The sequence below is a fragment of the Sturnira hondurensis genome, unplaced genomic scaffold (genome assembly GCF_014824575.4).
Source record: "Sturnira hondurensis isolate 20B ecotype Veracruz unplaced genomic scaffold, ASM1482457v3 Scaffold0016663, whole genome shotgun sequence".
NCBI lineage: Eukaryota > Metazoa > Chordata > Mammalia > Chiroptera > Phyllostomidae > Sturnira > Sturnira hondurensis.
This window is the reverse complement of record NW_028089294.1, coordinates 10,677,351-10,700,339: the sequence shown is the minus strand read 5'-3', so window position 1 is coordinate 10,700,339 and position 22,989 is coordinate 10,677,351. Positions and strand designations below refer to the sequence as shown.

Below are 22,989 nucleotides of genomic sequence, written 5' to 3'. Positions count from 1 at the left end.
TTCTCCAATCAATGAATTTTTTAAAAGAAGTGTTATAAAAATTTTCCTAGAGCTTGGTTTCTTTTTGACTTATACTTTTGTGATAAGTATTTTATAGCTTTATTACAGTATGGTCATAGAACGAGGCCATCATTTCTTTGGGGGGAGGAATTACTTTAGATTTTGGGGTGGCCTAATATCAAATCAGTTTTTGCAAACGTACATGTTTTCCTAATGGAATAGGCAGAAGATCTTTCTCTTGAGTCACTCACTTTCTTTATTCAGCATTGGTTCAGCGACATGTCTCCTCCACATCAGGTACTGTATGAGCCAGGGTGGGATATAAAATGAGGAAGTTGTCAGTGTTCCCTAAGATTGTCAAAATTTACAAGGAATGTAGACATAGGAAGACCTACTTATAATACAGAGTAAGAAATGCAACAGCCATGGAATGTGTCCCAGCCCAGTCATAGATTGGGGACACAAAGGTGCCTAGGGTACCACCATGGCCCCTGCAAAGCTTTCAGTACAAAAATGTAAAAAACAAACAAGCAAACAAACAAACAAAGATAAATTGAAGGCAGAGACGGCATTTTTTTGGAGGCAAAGCAACCGATTAGGAAACCACAATGTCATTTGGTAATACGTTAAGGCATGCAAGAGGTGTTAGAGAACAGAAAGAAGAGAGGAACTTTGTATATTTAAGGGCAAAAGAGGAAAGAAAAGAAGATGAGGAAAAACAAAAGTCCGTGTAGGAAGCTGAAGGAGGTAGGAGTAAAAAAATTTTTAAAGATTTTATTTATTTTTAGAGACAGGGAAAGGAAGAAAGAAACAGAGGGAGAGAAACATCAATGCGTGGTTGCCTCTGTGTATCTACAACTGAAACCTGGCCTGCAACTCGGGCATGTACGCTGTCTGGGAATCGAACCAGCAACCCTTTGATTTGCAGGCCGGCACTCAATCCACTGAGCTACACCAGCCAGGGTAGGAGTAACATTTTAAGACGCTGCAAGAAAATATTTAAGGACTGCTTGGTGAAATGGGTCTAATGGAGCCAAGAGGATGAGGAGGAGAAAGGCCAAAATGTGTCCGAAAACCTTGGTCTTTGGTGACTTGGCGTTTTAGTGAAGTGGGAAGAAGAGGTCAGACCATCAGCAGGTTGATACTTAACTGGGATGAGAGACAACGGAGACAAGAGGTGTTTCTCCAGGAGCTGAGTTGTGAAGGGAATGGGTGGGTTCGGGCAGTAATTATAGGAGCAGAGGAGCAATGCTTTTAGGACACAAAAGCAATGTGAGTGTGATTAGGTACTAAGGAGCATGAGCAGACAGGGAGAGAAGGTGTTGTTGGAGGCGGGGTCCGGAGCAGGTGGGAGGCACAGGGTGAGACTCCAGTCCAGGGATGAGGGCTTCTGGCCGGAGGAGAGCCCCTCTTTTTGAGTCGAAGGAAATGATTGGTACCTGTAGGCAGTCTGGGCAGAGAGGTGGGGTTGATTGTTTTGCAAGGCCGGAAGAGGGTGTCATTGTCCAGCCTTCACAAGTGCTCTTGGACCTGCTGGAAGGGTCTATGGTCTTGGGCTACGTTGAGAGTTGGTTCCGTAGGTGAGATCAGGATCCATCCCTCCCTCTCAGCCAATAGAACAAGAGACTCTATGCTTACTTGTCCCAAGGCTGTTATTCCTGTGGGTCATCAAAGGATTTCAAGAAGTCTCTCTTTTGCTAGGTGGTGTGAAACGGACTGTGAGCATAATTAACAGTCAGCGGCAAATAAAACAATGCATGGATGACATAAGTTCACGGAAGTTTCTGTTACTGTAAACACAAAGTATATGTAAATCAATATAATATTTTAAATCTTTTTAGGTCTCCTTTTTTGTTTCTGAGTGATTGGTCACGTCAGCACGTGAGGAGAAATGTTGATGATGGCAATATGTATTTCAACACACTATATTTTAATATCTGTAGTTTATTTGTTACTAACATTGAACCCTTAAAAAGGGATATATTTTGAAGCTTGCAAAAAAAGTTTCCATTTGCACACTAGGTCCTCATGTGTTGTTAATAAATTAGTCCCCTGAAAGAATGGCTTGATGGAGTTTTGGGGGTCTTTTTCTGTAATTTTGGAAAAAACTTCTGGTTTGATAAACACTGTAAATAATTATAGGATAAAACCCAGATGTGAAAAAATGCCCCCACAGGTTCTTTTGTTGAGTAAGATCTCACTTATTAAAAATCAAGGTTGACAGTTTGACAGGTTCATCATGGTTCAGAAATCCCCTGGGGCATTCTAACCTTTTAAAACTGTTCAGATGTTCACGTTGCCAAGTGAGCTGGCTCTCATATCTGCACTCTACCCTGCTCAGGCACTGATTTTGGAAAGTGTCACAGGTACTATACGAAGAAGTCAATACCACACAAGGTCAGATACTACCCGAAGCCAGAGAGTTAGGGTTTTCCTTGGAGAGGGGGAAAATCAGCTTGGGGGAGAAGTACGAATTCAACAAAGCACCCAGGGTGGTTCGCCACCTTGAGAGCTGCCGGGGAAGCAGCAGGTGCGTCCAGTGTCCTAGCCCACCAAAGGGGGCAGCAGCACCCCGTAAAGTGCTCTGTCAGTTTCACTCTCATGCCTCAGGGGATAATCTCAACCGCTCTGCTGTACCCCCACATGTTGGCACAGTCCAACAATAATGATGCAGAAGTTTGTTTTAAATGACCTGAAATCACTTCTGTTAGCCCTTCAGTTAAACCAGCATGAACTCCTCACACATTTGCCCCTCCGCATCACTGGGCACAGTGGCCCTGGCTGTGTTGACATTAAACCTAAGCATCCATTTTTTTTATTACCGTTCTATTACAATTGTCCCAATTTCCCTCCATTGTTCTCCCCGGGCCCCTCACCTTGCTCCCGCAGTTGATCCCCACCCTGTTGTTCAAGTCCATGGGTCATTTGCTCACAAACCTAAGCATTCTTAAACTGTTAGTCTGCCTTCTTCAGAACAGTCCACTCAGCCTGGTGGCTTGTCCAACATACCGGAGCCTGGAATGCTGAGAAAGAGAAACCCAGACGGAGTCAGAGACTGATGTTTCCGAGGGCACGGGGAAGGGAGCGCAGCTTCCACCTGCTGTGTCCGGCAGTGGTTCCTCCTTGCTGCCCCGGTGAAAACCTGCGTAAGATGAGAGAGCCTAGGGACTGCCAGGCTCCTCACGCCAACCCCGCCCCGCACACCCATTAGCTTTCCACTTGCCCTCCAGTGTGACTTATCAGCTGTTTGGGGGTGGAAGCTAAAAGAAAACACGCTGTGGAATGTACCACTCTGCATGCTAAACGAAAGGGCTGAGCCAGCTCAGGGGTTAAGAGAAGGTTTGTGAATTAGAAGAAGAATGATCTTCAGTTTCTGACCTCCTGGCACAGCGGCAGTATTTATCAGGAGACGCATGTGACTGGTTAAGACGCAGAGCCCCAGTCTGAAGGAAACAGCTGCTTGAGGCTGGCTGGCACTTGGCAGCTGGGCAGGCAGGGTGCACCGTGATGACAGCACAGTAAGTAACGGGAGAGCTTCGTGTGTGTGTGTGTGTATGTGTGTGTGTGTGTGTGTGTGTGTGTGCGCACTGCAAACCACCAACAATCTTTCAATCTTTCATTTTGATTTTTGTTTCCCTCTGGCACTAAGGGAGGTATTTTGTTTGCACTGGTGATTAATAGCCATTTCCATTAAAAAAAAGAACCTGTTATTTTCAACGTTGTTTTCTAATTTTAAGGATGAGCGGGGACATCGTTCCTGATTCCTATCTAGAAAACAGCAAGTTTATTTCTTGGTGTCCAGGATTTCAATGGTCTGTGGTGTTCAGGTTCAAAGCCGAGATTCAGATCATGAATGAGAGAAGCTATAGAAGTGAGTTGAAATTTGATTTTAATCAGTTTTTAACCAATGAAACTTGAAAAAATCATTTTTCAGAAATAACTTGTGAGTTTATTATATGGCTGACTTGACCATTCCTAGTCACTTTTGAAGATGCTCCCGTTTAACCATGTGTAACAATCTGCAGCACAGAAAACTAACAAGATAATAGGTAGATTTTTATTAGAAATCATATTTAGATTTCAGGCGTGCTTTCTAAGCCATGGAGAGATACGATTTATAGCTCTTTCCTTTGACAAGTTAATTCGCCTTCCTTACTTTAACGCTAAAATTTTCTATTGCCTCTGGTAGTCCTATTTCAGATAAGGGAAAGTTGGTGTCTTTATGATGCTTGAAATCTCGGTTCCTTGTTTTTGCCCTTGATTATGAAAGTGTTGCCTGAAGCTGATGATCAACTCTGGGGGGCCCAGCACCCAAATAACTGAGAGGACCTATTCTTTCTCCAGTTCACTGGGCAACACTTTTAGGGGGTGCGGCAAAGCAGGCCCCAACCTGGAACAGAGCTGTTGTTTGGGGACTTTTGTCCTGTCTCCGCCATCACAGAGAGAATGCTTAAGAAGAAAGGAGAAGGAAAAGGGGAGAGGGCAGAATCCTGAACTGGTGGCGATGTAAACCTCTGGCAGTGACAGGCCTCCGGAATCAGAGTGTTGTGGGGAGATAACCCAACAAGTTCCTTTTTCTGGATCACCTCAATATTGAGGAGGGGGCCAGAGAGTGTAGTTGTTTTAAAATGAATTCTTACCACCCTGGCTGGTGTGGCTCTGTGGATTGAGTGCTGGCCTTCAAAACCAAAGGGTCGCGGGTTCAATTTCCATTAGGGCACATGCCTGGGCTGTGAGCCAGGCCCCCAGTAGGGGACGTTCCAGAGGCAATCACACACTGATGTTTCTCTTCTCTTTCTCCCTCCCTTTCCATTTATCTAAAACTAAACAAATAAAATCTGGGAAAAAAATGAATTCTTAGCATGTAGTTATTTGGCTTGTGACAAGCCCAGGGCACCCTGAAGTGTTTCCCCAGGTGACCAACAGCCTGTCCAACATGCTCAGGTTGTACACTTTTCTTACCATTTCTGTCTCCTGCTGGGAGGAAGGACTGCTTTTCCTCCACCACCACCTCGCCTTGCTGTAAGGGAAGAATGGGTTGAAAAACACCCAGTGTGCTGCTTCTGCCACAGGTCACCTCAGCGCAGCTGGTCTCGAGTCCCACATCAGCCAAAGACCAGGGAAGGAAGCATTTTCAGATACCCTGTCTGGAAAAATGGCTCTCTGACATTGGGAAATTCCCTCCTGTCTCTTCCTTAAAATGTAGAAGAATTCACAAAACCAAATGTATGCAATAAGAAGAAACATTTCCAACTTCTTTGTTCCTCTTCAAGCTGTTTGCGTGAGGTCGCTGGGTCAGCCTGTGGCCCTGTGGCCATGTGGCCGTGTGGCCCAGAGACGTCCCTGCCTGACTGCAGGGTGCCAGCTGAGCCCGGGGCCCTCCTGCAGGGAGCTCGCTTCTGGTGCCCTTCTACCTTTTCTACAGGCTCATGGTGGAAAAGAACTTTCTGGTGAAATGGTGCCTCTGAAATAATAGAGCTACCCACAAATAAGATGGGAGTGTGAACGGCAGAATAGCCTTTGGATTATTCGAGTGCTGAGTTTGTGAAAGCAGATTCCTTTGGAAACCCCAGTGGTCCACTGACTTTTGAAATATTGATAACAGACTAACGAAAATAATTGTTTTACATGGAGATAGTATGTTGAGTCAACAACTTGTGTAGGCCTGGGTAGAAATTATGGAATGTACGATTTAACGCCTTCTTATAAAGATGAGGAAATTGTATCGGATTTCTCCGGGTCACAGGGCCAGTTTGGGGTGGAGCCAGAAAAGTGAGCTCAAGGCTTCAGCTACTTTTACCATCATAATATTAACACTATGAATTTTCACTTACATTCATTGTACCCTGACTATGCCAGATGCCTTGCTAACCATGTGTGCTTATTTTTATATAATCATCTTGTGTGTCTGTGCTGTGTATTGTTCTTCCAGTGTTATCTCGGGAGAAACTGAAGCTCAGAGGCCCTTTGGGCCACCGGCTATATTTGGCACAGGCAAAGGTGGCCCCTCGGTCAGACTCCAGAACCTGTACACATTACAAACTAAAAGTGGAACGCGTATGCTAATGCCCCATATTTAAATGTAAAAAGCTCATCAAATGCAAATGAGACTATTTCAGCACGGTATACTGAGACACACCATGCACCAGGGCCTTTTTGAACTCTCCGTGGCAGGAAGGGTGAGGTTTCCCCGGTGACCGTCGAAGCCCAAGCTGTACAGGGCCGTGACAGGTGCTGTGTTTTGTCTCTAATGGCAGTTCAGGGACAGCCCTCGAGTTGGGGAGAGCGCTGACCTGAAGCTTTGTTACTACCCTGGGACGCACTGCTGTCACTGCCCCTCCTGGCCCTTTCCTCGGTGTTTCCTGTCACTCCTTTCCTTTGGAGGACAGCGACTCCACCCATGCCCCACCCCAAATAGCCTGCTTAGTGATGATAAAACTATTATCAGGCCTGGTTCTTGTAACTCAGCCTGGAAGGTTGGCTGTCCACATGGGTGGTGATTATTTATGAACAGAAGTAACACAGTCCTTCCCTCTGTCTGCTCCTTTTGTTTGTTGTGAGCTGCAGGGAGGGTTGCAAGCCAGGGGACTGGCTGTGACGGGGCGGGGGGCAGAGGGGTGCTGTTCTCTGCTGACTGGATGCAGCCTGCACCTGCCTTTGCCGGTTGCAAGCTTCACCCCTCTACTTGCTGCCTGCCTGAAGACCGCCCTCTGACTTGTGAACCATGAACCTGAGGCTTTTCCGGGTCATCGGCCAGATAGATGCAGAGCCCTTAGGGAATCCTACTTCTTGAACGCTTCAAAAGATTTAACTGGGCTCTCCACGTTGCTCCAAGTGGTTAGGTGTCTAAATTGGGGCTGCTGCTGAGAAAGAGCTGGGAGTAATTCATAAGTAACAGAAGGGACCTTTGGTTAATCAGGAGGAAAATTAAGTAGGCCATTTATGGATGTCTTTGAGAAAGTTACCAATGCTTTTTCAAGGCTGTTATGACAAGATGACACATTTTGGAGATTAATCTATTGATAGCAAGAAAAGGGAATTTTTAACCTGCTTCTCACCTGCCTGATGTTTCTAAAACTAAGAACTTAAGATTTATCAGTAATGCAGTCTGCTGAACCAAAACCACTGGAAATTACCTCTATTTCTTGTTTGGTTGTGCTTATTTCCATAATAATTGGTGTAGTCCAATGGGTATTACATGGAGTCATATAAGATGATCTTGAAATCACAGAAGAGTCCAAAGTCATACTTCAGAGCTAGTTTGAAGCAAAATTGTGTTGATTTTTCCTGGACATTTTGGGATAAGGGAACAAATTTAATGATGCAGGGCTGGTTTTGTTTCTGCGCTTTGCCTGACTGTGTGTTCCAAAGAACCTATTCCCAGAGAGTTAACTCCCTTGGGTCCCTCTTTCCCTTCAGATAAATTGCTCATTTACAGTTCTCAGAGTTGTTCAGCTGTTTGGGCACATTTCCCTTGTTCTGTGGATTCAAAAGGCTGGTTTTATTTGCTGTTTTAAATGGTTGCAGCAGCATCTCTGGAGTCTGTGGTGTGTAGGTTTGCTGTGCTTTGGTTTTCTTTGAGCCCATCTATGGTTTTGACCAAATTCCTGCATTTATATGGGAGTTTTGGGCTATAAGGCATTTTTTGGCCCATTGTTATGAAAGAAAGAGGCCATCATTACAGTGAGAAAACTGAGAATGAGAGAAAGTGAGTTGTCCATGGTCACGGAACCAGTAACTGGCAGAGCTCTACTAGGTCCCCAGGCTTCTGACTCTGAATGATACTATGAACTTGTCTTTTGTGATCCCAAGTGCTGTAATTTGTATTATCTCTGGTGGACAGAAGCTAAATGGGTGACTGTTTTCCTGATATTCCATTTCCTGCACGCAGTCATGGTATTTCCAAGCTTATGGATACTTGGCTTCAGGAACAAGGTTGGCGTAGTTACAGTCACAATAGTGTTTGTTTAGGGTAATATTTTTAAAGGAACTTCATGGTCACATTCTTCCCCTGCAGATCCAGTGTGATTAAGTGGGAGTCATACCAGCTACGGCATGATGTAATATTCAGCTTTAGAAAAATATCGGTTCGCTTTCTAGATACAGAAATGCAGTCAGATGCGCAGCACTCCTCGTACCTGACAAAACAAGCCATCAGCATTCTTGGAGGTTCTGCCTGGTTACAGCGCCGTACGTCCATGGGAAAGAGTGCACGCCGCCCACTGGGCAAAGTGTCCACTGCAACTCTGCCCCTCTGCAGAGTCATCTGCCCACAGCCACGAGGGGTCCAACGTGCTAGAATAATTGAACGTGTTCGCTACTAGTCAGCTTTCTGTCGTGGCAATCTGGTTCATTGTATAAAAGCATTATCAGTATGTTGGCAAGGTCATAAAAATGACAGCGTGTGATGCCAATGATTTTACAGTGCAGCTGCGTATTATCCTGGCCAGGGCTTACAAACTCAGGGATGGGCGAGGGTGGGGCGGAAGCAGATGAACAGCTTTGTGGTAGTAGTGGCTACTATAGTAGGCCTTTCTGAAGTGCCTTTGTGGAGTATGAATGAGAAAGGCAGCCTTTGTTGGTTTTAAAACATCCCAAAAAACATTTAATTGATGAACCAACTCAAAGAGTATTTTTCTTTTTTTTTTAAATATTTTATTTATTTTTAGGGAAAATAAAATTAAGGGAAGGGAAGGAGAAAGAGAGGGACAGAAACATCATTGTGTGGTTGGTTCTCACCTGCCCCAAAATGGGGACCTGCCCTGCAACCTAGGCATGTGCCCTAGACTGGGAATTGAACCAGCAACCTTCTAATTCACAGGCCCGCACTCAGTCCACTGAGCTACACCAGCCAGGGTAGTATTTTTCTTTAGTGACTACTGTAATTGGGAAACTGTCACTACTGTAATAGTGACTACAAAAGGGGAAAGAAAATTTTGAAAAAGAAAAGAACATGAGACGGTAGTTTACAGGCTTACTTTCCCAGATAACAGCCTATAGAATTTGAAGTCTTACGAGCTGTAGTACCTCTATTGTAAGTGGAGAATTGAACGAAATACATGAATGGTTTAGGTAGCTGCAGATATCCCGACATCTTTTACGTTTCTATGTGGTCAGATTTTCTTTCTGAAGGCTTCTCTATTTCTCAACTGCTGCCTTCACTATATACTTAACTTAGTGTTGGTTTAGGTGGAGCTATCCCCACCCCACAAAATATTCCAAGACTCCTGGGTGGATCATTATGGCATGAATTTGCTTTAGGATTATAAGTGTACTCAGCGTTTCCTCTTTGAACACGTTCTAGGGACAGTCTTTGACAGAGAGACGGTCATGGCGGAAAATGACATGAAAAAAGTTAAGTGGCTAGTGAGTTCCAGAAGTTCACTTTAGTAACTACTTAGCTGCTGCTTAATTCAAAAGTTGCAGACAGGTAGTTGCATGTGAACATGTGATTTAATTGTCTCCTTCTTCCCTTCTGAGGCATCCATTCCACGGTGGAGACCTTAGCAATCGACGAACTAGCTAACAGGGAGGCAATGGCCTGCAGAAGTCAGGCAGAGAGGCCGTGACTCTGCTGTGGAATCAGACTGCATATTAGAAAGAAAGAAAGAAAAGAAGGAAGGAGGGAAGAAAGGGAAAGAGGAAGGGAAGAAACTGTTGAGTCCCTTCTCTATTTTTTTTTTGAGAAAGTAGTAGTTTTCCTTTCATCCAACAGTTAATAATGGGCTGAGCTGAGGGTTTTTTGGGGGGGGTTTCGGGTTTTTTTTTTAGTCTTTTATGGAAGTTCACTTTGGGAAGATAGCATTAGGGAGTTTGGGAAACTGGCCAGGTTTTCCAAGCCTCCTTAGACCTGGAATCAGGGATCTAGAAAGAACAGAAATGGCCTGTCCCAGCCATGCTTCAACAGCTTGCTCTGTGACCGTTTAGGGTGAATGTTCTCAGAGCACAGGCTACTACAGGTTTCTGGAGTAGAGAAACCACTTGAGAATTTAAAATGGTTTTAAAATACAAGAACTGAGTATAATTTCCATATTTGGTTCTGAAAAACTCATATCATAAGTTCAATTTGACTGACTTTGGATTCTGCTCTACTTCAGTTCTGCTTTTTAAAAGTAGAAAGTATTTCATTTATGTAGGGAATGCCTGCTATTCAAAATCACATGAGTTGACAGGATGTTTTAGAAATTGTTTTTGTTTTTTTTTATGGCAAGGACAGTGCTTGGTCTACATGGTGGCACTTGAGATTTCTTGTCTCTTTCTCTTCACAGTCGCTCTGTTTCTAAGATGAGTCTGTCTCGCTTTTCTTTCTGTGGTAGGCATGCAGACTGAGTCTGCTATGGGGATAGGAAAGAAGCTGATGTTTATCTTTGCGTCTCCTGGAGGTAGACATTATTGTTGACACTGTTGCAGAAGAGATAAGTACATTTCTGAGATGTTTGAGCCACAAGCCAGTGAGAAGGGAAGCCAGGGTTCTGGTCCTAGTCTGCCTGGAAACAACGTACACGTCTTTTCTATTCCAATCACAATGACTCTCACTATGGTTATGTAAAAACTGATGTTCACTGTGCAAAGGAAAGCCATTGTGCAGAGTCGGGAGTCTGCTGTCCCTGTTAAGCCACTGACGTCACGTCAGGCCCAACACATGGCCATTTCCGTCAGAAAGACGCTGCAGGACAAAGAAACATCCTAGGACTCTGTGGAGTTATGACTGCACCTTGCAGTCTCCTTTCAGCCCCTGCCCAGAAAACACTCGTCCTGTGCCCCTTGTTGAGGGGTTCTATCAACTGTGATGCTCTGCACCTTGGGCAGGGTGTTCCTGCAAAGCAAGGCCTTTGGCAGCCCTCAAAAATCATTATTCTGTTTCACGTGATGGCATGTTTAAAAAAAATCATGGCTGTAGGACCTGGCTGATTAACTAGCAGGGACAGTTTGCTTTAAGTTATGTTTGGTTTTTCTGAGAAGTGACTTAATACTGGCACCAAGTGGGGCAGTCATTCTTACTTCATAAACTCTTTCGTGGCACCATGATTCCAAATAGATAAAAGGGCTGAGCAGACCTTGAAGCAGGACCAGGGGAACATATCTCATGCTATTTTGATTCTCTACATCTTTGAAGAAATACTGCTTTCATCCTGTCTTTGGAAGCTGCAGGAACTTTGCTTGACTTAAGCCAGTGATGGTGCTATTATTGTGTAAGAATTGAGGCTCCACCTCTTTCAACTATAAGGATGAGTGAGAAATGTATCGTGCATAGAATTCTGCCATCATTTGGAATACCAATATATTTGAGAAACTGCTTTGAGTTTTAATTCTCCAATTCGGCAATTCTACTACACCAAACGTTATTAAAACCTCAGTGATACAATCTAGTTTACAGGTAACAAGGTGAAAGAAAAAGTATACAACATACTCTTATTTGATTCATTTCCCAAGTATTTTTAAACAGATGATTTGCATACTGCACAAACACAAATAACGGCACAGACTTTACCCTACAGGGTGTTACCACTTAGTTAAGCAGATCAATATTTTAAAAATCGTTACAACAATCATCTACAATTCACACATGAAAGAGGTTTGTGCGGAGTTCTGTGGAAGTCAGTTTGTGAAGATGACGGTGTCAGGGTGAGTCAGGCAAGGCCCTCTAGGGCTGGTGACATTTGGACTGAGTACGAAAGGGTGAGTAGTCCTTGCTTGAGAAGAAGAAAACTGCCTTTTGGAAGAACCCATTTCAGGAATAACCTGTAACTTTGTAGATATGAATCACAGGGTGTATGTTAGAGGATTAACCAGAGAAAAGTCCCAAAAGATGCGGTGACTCCAGGTGTAAGGATAAGCCTTTCTGAAACACTTAGATGTTCTTGAGAACCACTCTGAGTTTAAGAAAATACACCTTTTATCACAGAAAATTTCCAATGTATACAGAAGTTGACAACATAAGGGAGTCCATGTATTCAATACCCAACTTGAACAACTTTCTTTTTTTTAATTAAAATTTATTTTTATTTTAATTGTTGTTCAAGTAGAGTTTTCTGCCTTTTCTCCCCATCCCAGCCCACCCCCAGCCCTCCCCACCTCCCTCTTGTTTCCATCCCCCCTCCTTGTTGTTGTTCATGTGTCCTTTATACTTGTTCCTGCGAACCCTTCACCCTCTCCCCCTGAAATTCCCTCCCCTCTCCCCTCTGGTCACTGTCAGCATGTTCTCTATTTCAGTGTTTTTGGTTATACTTTGCTTGTTTGTTTTTTTGTTGTTTAGCTTCCTATTAAAGGTGAGATCATATGGTATTTGTCTTTCACTGCCTGGCTTATTTTGCTTAGCATAATGCTTTCCAGTTCCATCCATGCTGTTGCAAAGGGTAGGAGCTCCTTCTTTCTTTCTGCTACATAGAATTCCATTGTGTAAAGGTACCACAGTTTTTTGATTCATTCATTTACTGATGGGCACCTAGGTTGCTTCTAGCACTTGGCTATTATGAATTGTGCTTCTGTGAACATTGAGGTGCATAGATTCTTTTGGATTGGTGTTTCAGAGTTCTTAGGATATAATCCTAGCAGTGGAAATGCTGGGTCAAAAGGCGGATCCATTTTTAGTTTTCTTAGAAAATTCCATACTGTTTTCCATAGTGCTTGTACCAGTCTGCAGATCTCACGAACAGTGTACTAGGGTTCTGTTTTCTCCACAACCTCTCCAACACTTGTTGTTTGTTGCTTTGTTTATGATGGCCATTCTGACCAGTATGGGGTGGTATCTCATTGTGGTTTTAATTTGCATCTCTCTGATAGCTAGCAATACTGAGCATCTTTTCATGTGTCTCTGGATCCTCTGTATGTCTTCGTTGGAGAAGTGTCTGTTCAAGTCCTTTGCCCATTTTTTAATTGGGTTGCTTGTCTTCTTAGAATGGAGTCATGTGACTTCTTTATAGATTTTGGAGATTAAACCCTTGTCTGAGGTATCATTGGCAAATATGTTTTCCCATACAGTTGGTTCTCTTTTTATTTTAATAGTGTCCTTTAACTGTGCAGAAGCTTTTTATTTTGGTGAGATCCAATTTGTTTATTCTTTCCTTTATGTCCCTTGTTCTAGGGGACATATCAGTAAAAATGGTGCTGTGTGAAATACCTGAGATTTTTCTGCCTACGTTCTCCTCTAGGACTTTAATGGTGTCGCGACTTATATTTAGATCTTCTGTGCACCTTGAATTTATTTTTGTGCATAGTGTAAGTTGGTGCTCAAGTTTCATTTTTTTTGCATGTAGCTGTCTAGTTCTCCTGACACCATTTATTGAAGAGGCTGTTTTTACTCCATTTTATGTTGCTGCCTCATTTGTTGAAAATTAATTGACCATAGAGACTTGGGTTTATTTCTGGGCTCTCTGTTCTGTTCCATTGGTCTATCTGTCTGTTTTTATGGCAGTACCAGTCTGTTTTGACTACAGTGGCCTTGCAATACAGTTTGGTATCAGGTATTGTGATGCCTCTTACTTTGCCCTTCTTTCTCAGAATTGCAGCAGCTATTTGGGGTCATTTACGGTTCCATATAAATTTTTGAAGTGTTTATTCTATGTCTGTGAAATATGTCATTGGTACTTTAATAGGTATTGTGTTGAATCTGTAAATTGCTTTGGGTAGTATGGACATTTTGATGATATTTTTTTCTGATTCATAAACCTGGTGTATGTTTCCAATTGTTTGTGTCTTCCTTGATTTCTTTCTTCACTGTTGTGTACAGGTCTTATACCTCCTTGGTTAGGTTTATTCCTAGGTATTTTATTTTTCTTGTTGCTATATCAAATAAGATTGTTTTCCTGATTTCTGCTTTTGCTGTTTCATTGTCGGTATACAAAAATGCCTTTTATTTCTGGATATTGACTTTGTATCTTGCTGTTTTGCCAAATCCATTTATTACATTGAGCAGTTTTTTGGCAGAGTCTGTAGAATTTTCTACATACACTATCATGTCATCTGCAAACAGTAACAATTTTGTTACCTCCTTTCCAATTTGGATGTCTTTTATTCCCTTTTCTTATCTGATCACTGTGGCTAAAATTTCCAATACTATATTGAATAGAAGTGATGAAAGTGGACAACCTTGTCTTGTTCCTGATCTTAGTGGGAAAGATTTTACTTTTTGCCGATTAAATATGATGTTAGCTGTAGGTATCCCATATATGGACTTTATTATGCTGAGGAATGGTCCCTCTATTCCCATTTTGCTTAGTGTTTTTATCATAAGTGGGTGCTGTACCTTATCAAATGCTTTTTCTGCATCTATTGATATGATCCTGTGATTTTTGTCTTTGCTTTTATTTATGTGATGTACTATATTTACTGATTTATGAATATTGTACCATCTTTGCATCCCTGGGATGAATCCCACTTGGTCATGGTGTATCATCTTTTTAATGTATTGTTGGATGCTGTTTGCCAATATTTTGTTGAGGATTTTAGTGTCTATGTTCATCAGCGATATTGGCCTAAAGTTTTTTTTCTTTGTTGTGTCTTTATCTGGTTTTGGGATGAGAATGATGCTGGCTTCATAAAAAGAGTTTGGGAGTCTTCCATCATTTTGGATTTTTTGGAATAGTCTGTGAAGGATAGGGGTTAGCTCTTCCTTAAATGTTTTGTAGAATTCTCCTGTGAAAACATCTGGTCCAGGGCTTTTGTGTGTCTGGACCAACTTGAACAACTTTCAATGGCCAATCTCGTTTCCCCATGTCCCCATCCCTGTTCTTTCTTTTCCATAAGAGTTTGGAAGCAAATCCAAGACATTTCATCATTCCATCTATAGATATTTTCTTATGTAGTTTCTAAATGATACATTCTCTTTTTAAAAATCCTCAATATTACTAATACATTTAAAATAGGTAGCAATACTCCTTAACTATTAAACTTATTTAAAGTTTAAACTTATTAAACTATTTAAACTTGCTCAGGAAAGGAGTGATATGAATATATTTGAATTCTGGAAAGAAAACTCTGGAGACAATGAGGAGGACAGGCGGGAGCAGAAAGCTACCAAAGACCAGTGGAAGACTCCAGAGATGGAGCTTGAATCAAGTCGGTGGTGAGGAAGAGAGTGGAAGAATGTTCAGAATGTCTGAAACTAAAATAAATAGTTTTTTCAAATCAATTGGATATGGACATGATGGAGAGGAGGGAGTTGAGGAAAATTTGGAAGTTTTAGTTTGCATAGTTGTCATATGAATATGCCATAAATTGATGTACTGTAGGGATTCCTTGAAAAGCAATTTAGCCTGGTTCTTCATTCACCAGAGACTATTGGAAATACACCCAAAACTACTTTCCTTATACCCTCAGATGATACTTTGACACTTGGAATATTTATAGAGTAGTTTTGATCTCTCCACCTGAAAAATGTCATTAACAAAAATTGGAAAACATTGAGAGAATAGCATCTAAAATGCCAAAGGAGACAGAGAAGCCACTTGGACAGACTGATAACTGAGACATCTTCAGATTATATACAATTGATAGTTATAAAATCATAAAGGCTAATGAATATGATTTGTTCACCAAATCCCCAAACTCTGAAAGTTTGAAAAAGATACACTTGAAGTAACAGAAGAATTTTGTCACAGCATACGATAAAAATGTTCAAACAAAAACCTTGAAAGAATTGTAGAGTAAATGTATAGTGAATATCCATATTTGATTTTACCATTAATGCTTTATTCTATTTGCTTTTTCACATGTGTACCCATTTATCCATTTTTCTATCCATCCATTGGTTCATCTTTCTTTTCTTTCAAAATAAGTTACAGTCAGCAGTACACTTCATTCTTAAATACTTCATTACATATGAAGTCTGTCTGGGAAAAGTCCAGCCACTGCTAATATAATGAGAACAGTTTGCATGACAATGATATAAACTGGCAGCCAAGGAGAGTGGGCTGGAGTGCGCATACATGAATAATGACTTCACTGGACTGGTCAGTGGAGGTAGTAGACATTGGGGGGGTAGTGAGTGAGCAGGTGTACTATGTGACTATTGCATTCAAAATTACCAAAAGAATAGAGCTATGAATCTGCATCAAATTTTGCATTGAGCTTGAATGTACCTCTTTGGAAATTATTCTGGTGATTAAGAAGGCTGCAGCTATGGGCAACTGGTGATTGGCAGCTTCATTACTACAATGCGCCTGCTTGTGCATCATATCTCATGCAGAATTTTTTGATGAAACATCAAATCACCCAGGTGACTCAGCCCCCTACAGCCCAGATTTGGCACCCTGGGACTTCTAGCTTTTCCCAAAGCTAAAATCACTTTTGAAAGAGAAGAGATTTCAGACCATTGATGAGATTCAGGAAAATACAATAGGGCAGCTAATGGTGATCGGGAGAACTGTGTGAGGTCCCAAGGTGACTACTTTGAAGGGGACTGAGATGCCATTGTCTTATGTACTGTGTTTCTTGTATCTTGTATCTTCTTCAATAAATGTCTCTATTTTTTATATTACATGGCTGGATACCTTCTGGACAGACCTCATATATCATTAACGGAAATCAATGTTTTGTATACAGAACTTGTATTTTATGTAAGAGAAATTAAGCTTATACATTTATTTTACCAAAAGGAAAGACTGATTCGAGAAGGATAACAAGGTTGTTGCCATAAGTAGCTGCCACACCCAGAACAAAACAGCCTTTGTCACAGTGTCAAGTATTTACATATCAAAGCCATGTGCCTCTCAGTAAATGTTAATTGAATTTTAATGTAAAGAAATTGACACCTCAGAGCGTAACCTTTCTGACAGCGAGTGATAGAGCTGGTATGGGGATGAATCACTTCTAACAGTTTCGCATTGAGCATCACTCCTTGACGCAACCTCTCTGCAGAGTGAGAACGCGCTGCAGTGGGTGGTTTGAAAATGCAAAGTGTAATAGAGGCAATGCATTCCCTACAGTTTTATCCTGAGAATAAGAGGAGTCAATGCCTGGGAATAGAAATGAAGGTGAAACATTCTCACAAAAGACAACCATTTATTCGCATATTGCAAAAAAGAAAAAAAAGGAAGGAAGGAAGGAAGGAAGGAAGGAAGGAAGGAAGGAAGGAAGGGAGGGAGGGAGGGAAGGAAGGAGGGAGGGAAGGAAGGAGGGANTTGAGCATCACTCCTTGACGCAACCTCTCTGCAGAGTGAGAACGCGCTGCAGTGGGTGGTTTGAAAATGCAAAGTGTAATAGAGGCAATGCATTCCCTACAGTTTTATCCTGAGAATAAGAGGAGTCAATGCCTGGGAATAGAAACGAAGGTGAAACGTTCTCACAAAAGAGAACCATTTATTCGCATATTGCAAAAAAGAAAAAAAAGGAAGGAAGGAAGGAAGGAAGGAAGGAAGGAAGGAAGGGAGGGAGGGAGGGAGGGAAAGAGAGAAAAAGAAAAAGAGTCTGTGTTCATTAATATTCATCCTCTGACTTCCTCCAAAAAACCATAGCAGCTTATGATAAACAGCAAAAATAAAATAAAACTGAGAGATTGACCCAGGAATAAAACAAGGGTCAAAATATGCCAGTTAGTAGAGTGTGGAATAAGTTTAGAGTTAGGAAGCTGTGAAATGTTTTAAACAAAGTCATATTGCCCTCTGGTTAATCCTGCCAGTGGGTTCAAGCACTGAACATCGAGCTGAGAGGGTGTCTGGGAAGGAACGTTTGTTCAAATGTTTGTTGTTGATGAAGGTATCTCGTATTTATTTGAAAATGGGAAAATTCAGTCAAATCAGCAGGCATTCGTCTGCACAAAAGGTAGACATTCTGATGCTAAAAAAAGTTATTAGGTATTGGATTGATGTTTCCAGTTCCAGTGTGATGTTATGGCGTCCGTCTGCATCAGCGGTTCTCCACCGGAGGCCGTTTTACCCTCCAGAGGACATTTGACAATGTCTGGAGACACCTTGGGCTGTACCTCCTGGGGGTTGGAGCGGAGTGCTACTGGCATCTAATGGGGAGAGGCCAAGGATGCTGCTAAACATCCCACAGTGCCCAGCATGGATGGATACCCACAACAAATCATTGTCCGTCTGAAACGTCAATAGCACTGAGGTCAAGAAACCCTGACCCATAGGAATCAATTACAAATGTCACTCTAATAGGCTTTCAAAACACTTTAGATGATTTACATGTGCCATTTCCTCTTGAAAGCACGGTTGAACAGTAAGTAGTGATCACCTAATACACTTCATGAAATACTGCCGCCTCAGCACCAGGCCAAAACCGAAATGTAAAATGACTCGTCCTTCAGAATGAGAATCACAAAAAGCCAAGCTGAACAAAGCAAGTTGACAGCACTCTTTGGCGTCCAAGAGCATCAAATGTTGGCAGGCAAGAATACAGGTAGTTAACTAGCGGAAAAGTATTCAAAGGAATTGGGGTCCCATTGTTTATCTGAGCTGGGAAAAGGGGCACTAGATCCTAAGTCAAGGAATGTTTCATCCTGGGGTGTCTCTCTCTGGGACTTGGAGAGCTCGTTTCTCTTTTCCCTTCTCTTTCTCTTCAAAAACTGAAGAAAGAGAACTGAAGGTATTGGGAGCAGGTGGACTAGGTAAACTCCTCTTCCAAACTGACGATTATGTCTCTGATTTACAGTGTTCTCCCCCATCTTCCCCTTCCTACTGTAATTACATACGCTCCTTCTGCATTCACAGCCATGCTTGCCTTCTTTCTTTATTCTTGTTACATCTGGTCCCATCCCTCCATTTTCCGTTATCCCCTCCTCCTGAGTCTTTAACTTCTTCCTCTCTACTAGATCGTCCCCATCAGTGTACAGGTATGCCCTGGCAACTCTCTCCTTACAAAAATATGCCTTGATCCCCACATTCTCTACCAATTTCTCTTTACTGCAATCCAATGCAAACTCACTAAACTCATATTCTACACACACTGTCTGTTTCTTTACCTCCTATTTACTCTTCAATCTGCACCAGCCTGGCTTCTGCCCACAGCTCCGCTGACGCTACTCTTTTCAAGGTTACCTAGGACCTCCTTGTAGAAAAATTTTAAAAGCAGATAGTTTTCCATCCTCCTCTTATTTGACCTCTTGGTGGCATTCAACACACTTGGTGGTTCCATCTTGCATGAGCTCGTTCTTCTCTTGGCCTCAGGGCACAACATGCTTTAAGTTTTCCTTCGGTGTCTCTGACAACTACTCAAGGTGCTTTACTGCTTCATAGCCTCTCTCTGGTCTCTAGATGTTGGAATTCCCAAGGCCCCCATATCTTTCCTCTTTTATATTTTCTTCCCATGTGACAGAAACCATTCCTATGGCTGTTCACATGGAGATAACTCCACCTTTTAAATTCCATCTCAGGTTTTTTTCTTGGAGCTTCATATTTGAACAAATCACTGCACCTTGAGACCTGAACACAGAATTTTCACAAGCACCACAACCCTCATACATCTTCAGCACAGTTCTAGATTTCTTCCAACATGACCATTCCACCATCTCGCCAGTCTCCTCCAGCACAGTAAATGGAACTAGGATCTGGCCAGCTTTTCCAGCTTTCCATTCCCTCACAGCTTTCACTACGTCAGTCTCCAAGTTGTAGCTCTTTGGCTTAAATAACGCCTCTTCAAAGAGATCTTTCCTGTCACTAACCTAAAATAATCCCTCTCGTCATTCTCTGTCCTAGGATCCTGTGTGGGTTTTCATTCATAGGTCTTATAACAATTTGTAAATCAGCGTTGATTTGTATGTCTACTTATTTGATGTTGACTTTCTTCACTAAGCTGTGTGCTTCTTCCCTGGACAGAGACAAGGTCTGTTCCATTGGCCACTGGATATCCAGGACCTGGCACCATGTTGGGGGTAGAGGTGTGTGCTGGGTCAGTATTTGTTGAGTCTGTAAGTGGCTATTTCGCTTTAAAATGGCCTAGAAAACTGGCCCTAAAAAGGCCACCACCAAGGATACCCCCACCCCCTCCAGAATCAGAACTGGGTCCTTTGCTGTTAGAATTATAATTTTAATTCGTTTAAAAGACAACATTTAAGCATTACCTAGAAAAACACCAGGAAAAAAGATAATGTTTACTAAGTGTTTGTTGATTGACTAACCAAGTGAAAATATACTACATTTCTTTGTATTTCAATTTGTTTATTGATCACATAGAAGTAATACTATTAACTCTTTTTATAAAATTATTTTAAGCCCTGGCTGGTGTAGCTCAGTGGATTGAGCACAGGCCTGCAAACCAGAGGATCGTGGTTCAATTCCCAGTCAGGGCACATTCCTGGGTTGCAGGCTGGTTCCCTGCAGGCCAACTCCCAGCAGGGGATGCACAAAAGGCAACCATACATTGATGTTTCTCTCCCCTCTCTCCTTCCCCTCTAAAGATAAATAAATAACATCTTTAAAAAAATTATTTTATAGGATGAAGTCAGATTGTTTTACTCTAGTCTCCTCTAAAGAAAAGCATTCAATACCATAAAGGCCTATTCAAAATGATGCAGAGATGACTTGTACTATCAACTTCCTTAGTCTGGGGACCACACGGCACGGATGGTCTGTGAGCCAACAAAGTGGCATTAGTCTTAATTGCTACAGGCCCTAGTTGAAGAACACCATATGAGTGTTTCTCTGTGAAGTGGCTGGAATTATATAATTGCCTATGCAGCCCCAGAGCCCCCTTCCCTGCTTCCCTGCCCCATGGGAAGTGCCTTGTGAGCACAGAACAGTGACCGTGGCTGATGGCGTCTGGCCAAGGTACTGAGGGTACAGAGCAGAACAAAAGGCAAAGGAAGCAACTTCAAGGGGAGGAGTAAAGCACGGTGCCTTTAGATAGTGACAGGTCACAGATGCATTTGGAAAAGGAAACCCTTGTGTTTCTAAATGGAATATTCAGTTTGGGGTTGCTCATGGACGCTTGGGAGGGGGTGAAAATTTTAGTATCTCAAATTTTTGTAACTTGGAAAAGCTGATGGTGGGAAAGAAGGAGTGATATTTTTCCCCTCTACTTTTGCGTTGGGCAAGCCCGTCTGTTTTAAAGTATGAACAATGGCCCTGGGTGGTGGAACATCTGAAATACTGATTTCCATTTGTCTTCACCCAAAATCTCCTGGGGCAATCAGTGAATCTTTGTGCATTTCAGTAGTGGCTCACACGCCCTTTGAGACCGTAGGCAGGTGATCCATCTGAACCCAGGCGGCATCTCAAATTTCTCTGGAGCATTTAATAAGAGGCAGGTATCCTCCTGAACACAATAACCCCATTTTGTAGCGAAGTCTCTCCCCAGTGTTAAGAGTAGAGCCACCCAAGCCCTAAACAAGCTGCTGGAAACGTGGAAGTATTTTCTCCTTAAAAATCCACGTCTCCCATCCTTATCCCTCTTTAAAAAACCCTCACTGTCTGACGTAGGTCGAATTTGAAGACAAAGCAACGGGAACTATAATACGTAACCTGTTTGTTCCCAAACCTGAGAGACCAGGGCCAGAGTTTCCGAGCCTACTGGTACTGTAGGCATGGGTTTGGATTGGAAAATGGAAGCATGTGTGGGTCTCTTCTGGAAGCTTTCAAAATAAAGGCCGAGGTGAGTGACTGAAGGTAACTGACCAAATACATAGGGTTCCCTGTGGCAGGAGCAAATGAACACACAAGGTTCAGGACTCAAACGTTAGAGCGAGAGAATCAGCCTTTGGTGCCCAGAGCCATTTGAGTTCCAAGGCCACGCCTGCATGAGCTCACCTTCACCAGCACATCTGTGCTCATCCCAAAGGTACCCAGGCTCTTCTGATGTCCAGCACTGCACAACGAGGAATTTTAGCTTCTTACTGAAACCTCCACCATCATTTTAGGCCTCGGCATACAAAAATTATTTTGCCAAAGGAAGGTGACTAGGTTGGAATTGTTTTTGCAAAGCCGAAGAGCCCAATTCTCTTGAAATCAGACTGGTGAGCCAAAGTTCCATGACTGACAGCTGTGTGGTGGCTTCGCTTCTCCATATTTAAATGGCAAAGAGCCGCCTCATGTCCGAAAACTCATAGTTTTTAAAGCAGCTGCATCAGTTCAAAACCAGCCTTCTGACACACGCACTTTTCATATCTCAGGGACCTCAGTTTGAGCCTGGATTCCACGGGAGCACATGGTGCCGGAATCTTTCCTTTTCTTCTGTTAACTCGCTGTTCAAACTTGGGCAATTTATGTTTTATTTTTAAAACATAAAAATATGTTTTTTATGTCTCTGAGAATCTTCTGTGTGAAATGAGGAAACCTGATCAATAAAAGGTCCCCTTGAAAAGTGGAAATGTTCTCTCCTGTACCATGATCTCTTTGTCTATTAGAACTACAGTTTCTTTGAATAGACAAAAAAAGAGAAAAAATCACTGTCAGAAGGCTTGAATGAGTGAGCTGATGAAACCAGGTGTTTAGAAATCAATCTTGCAGCTGCTCTGACCAGTAAGAAACCCTTCTCTGGTTTCTGGTTTCTCTTCTTAGCATAATAAACAACAACAAAGGAAGTATAAGAATACCAGCTCAACTTGTCACTAAATATCCAAGTAGCTCATTACCTAAGTGCTGGAAATTACACTGGAAATTATCCTGAAAAGTCCACAGTGATGAGCTGTGGCCAGGTGGCTGTGCTGGCTGCAGTGTTGTCCTGTGCACCAAAGTTGCAGGCTCCACACCCCATCAGGTCACATACCTAGGTTGCCGGTTCAGTCGCCAGTTGGGGTGCATATGGGAGACAGCCTGTCAATATTTCTCTCTCACATTGATGTTACCCTCTCTCCTCCTCTCTTTTTCTCCCTCCCTGCCCTTTAAAATCATTAAAAGCACATCGAGTATCCTCTGGTGAGGATTTGGAAAAAAAAGTCCGTAGTGATTGCTGCCTGCGATTTACTTCATCCGTTGAGGAGTAAGCCGTTACTAGTTGTAGGCAACAAATCCAAGGCCGCAGAGAGAGAGGAAGTGGGAGAGAGTAGAATGAAACTAGGTGCTGCAGTACGTGGAAACTGAAAATGTCTTTGCCTCCGAGCATGAG

General features: G+C 42.4%; 1 protein-coding gene across 7 annotated transcripts in view; it reads left to right on the top strand.

Annotated features, from left to right (window-relative positions):
- The window catches only part of RASGRP3 (RAS guanyl releasing protein 3), a 106,855-nt gene that overhangs the window by 27,456 nt on the left and 56,410 nt on the right, over window positions 1–22,989 (top strand). For 3 of the 7 annotated variants that reach the window (XM_037066585.1, XM_037066586.1, XM_037066583.1), the window contains exon 1: window positions 3,133–3,518. The exons of the other annotated variants lie outside the window; for them this stretch is intronic. The gene's annotated coding sequence lies outside the window, so the exon portion shown is untranslated. Of the gene's footprint in view, window positions 1–3,132; window positions 3,519–22,989 lie in introns of those variants that run through there. 7 annotated transcript variants of the gene reach the window in all.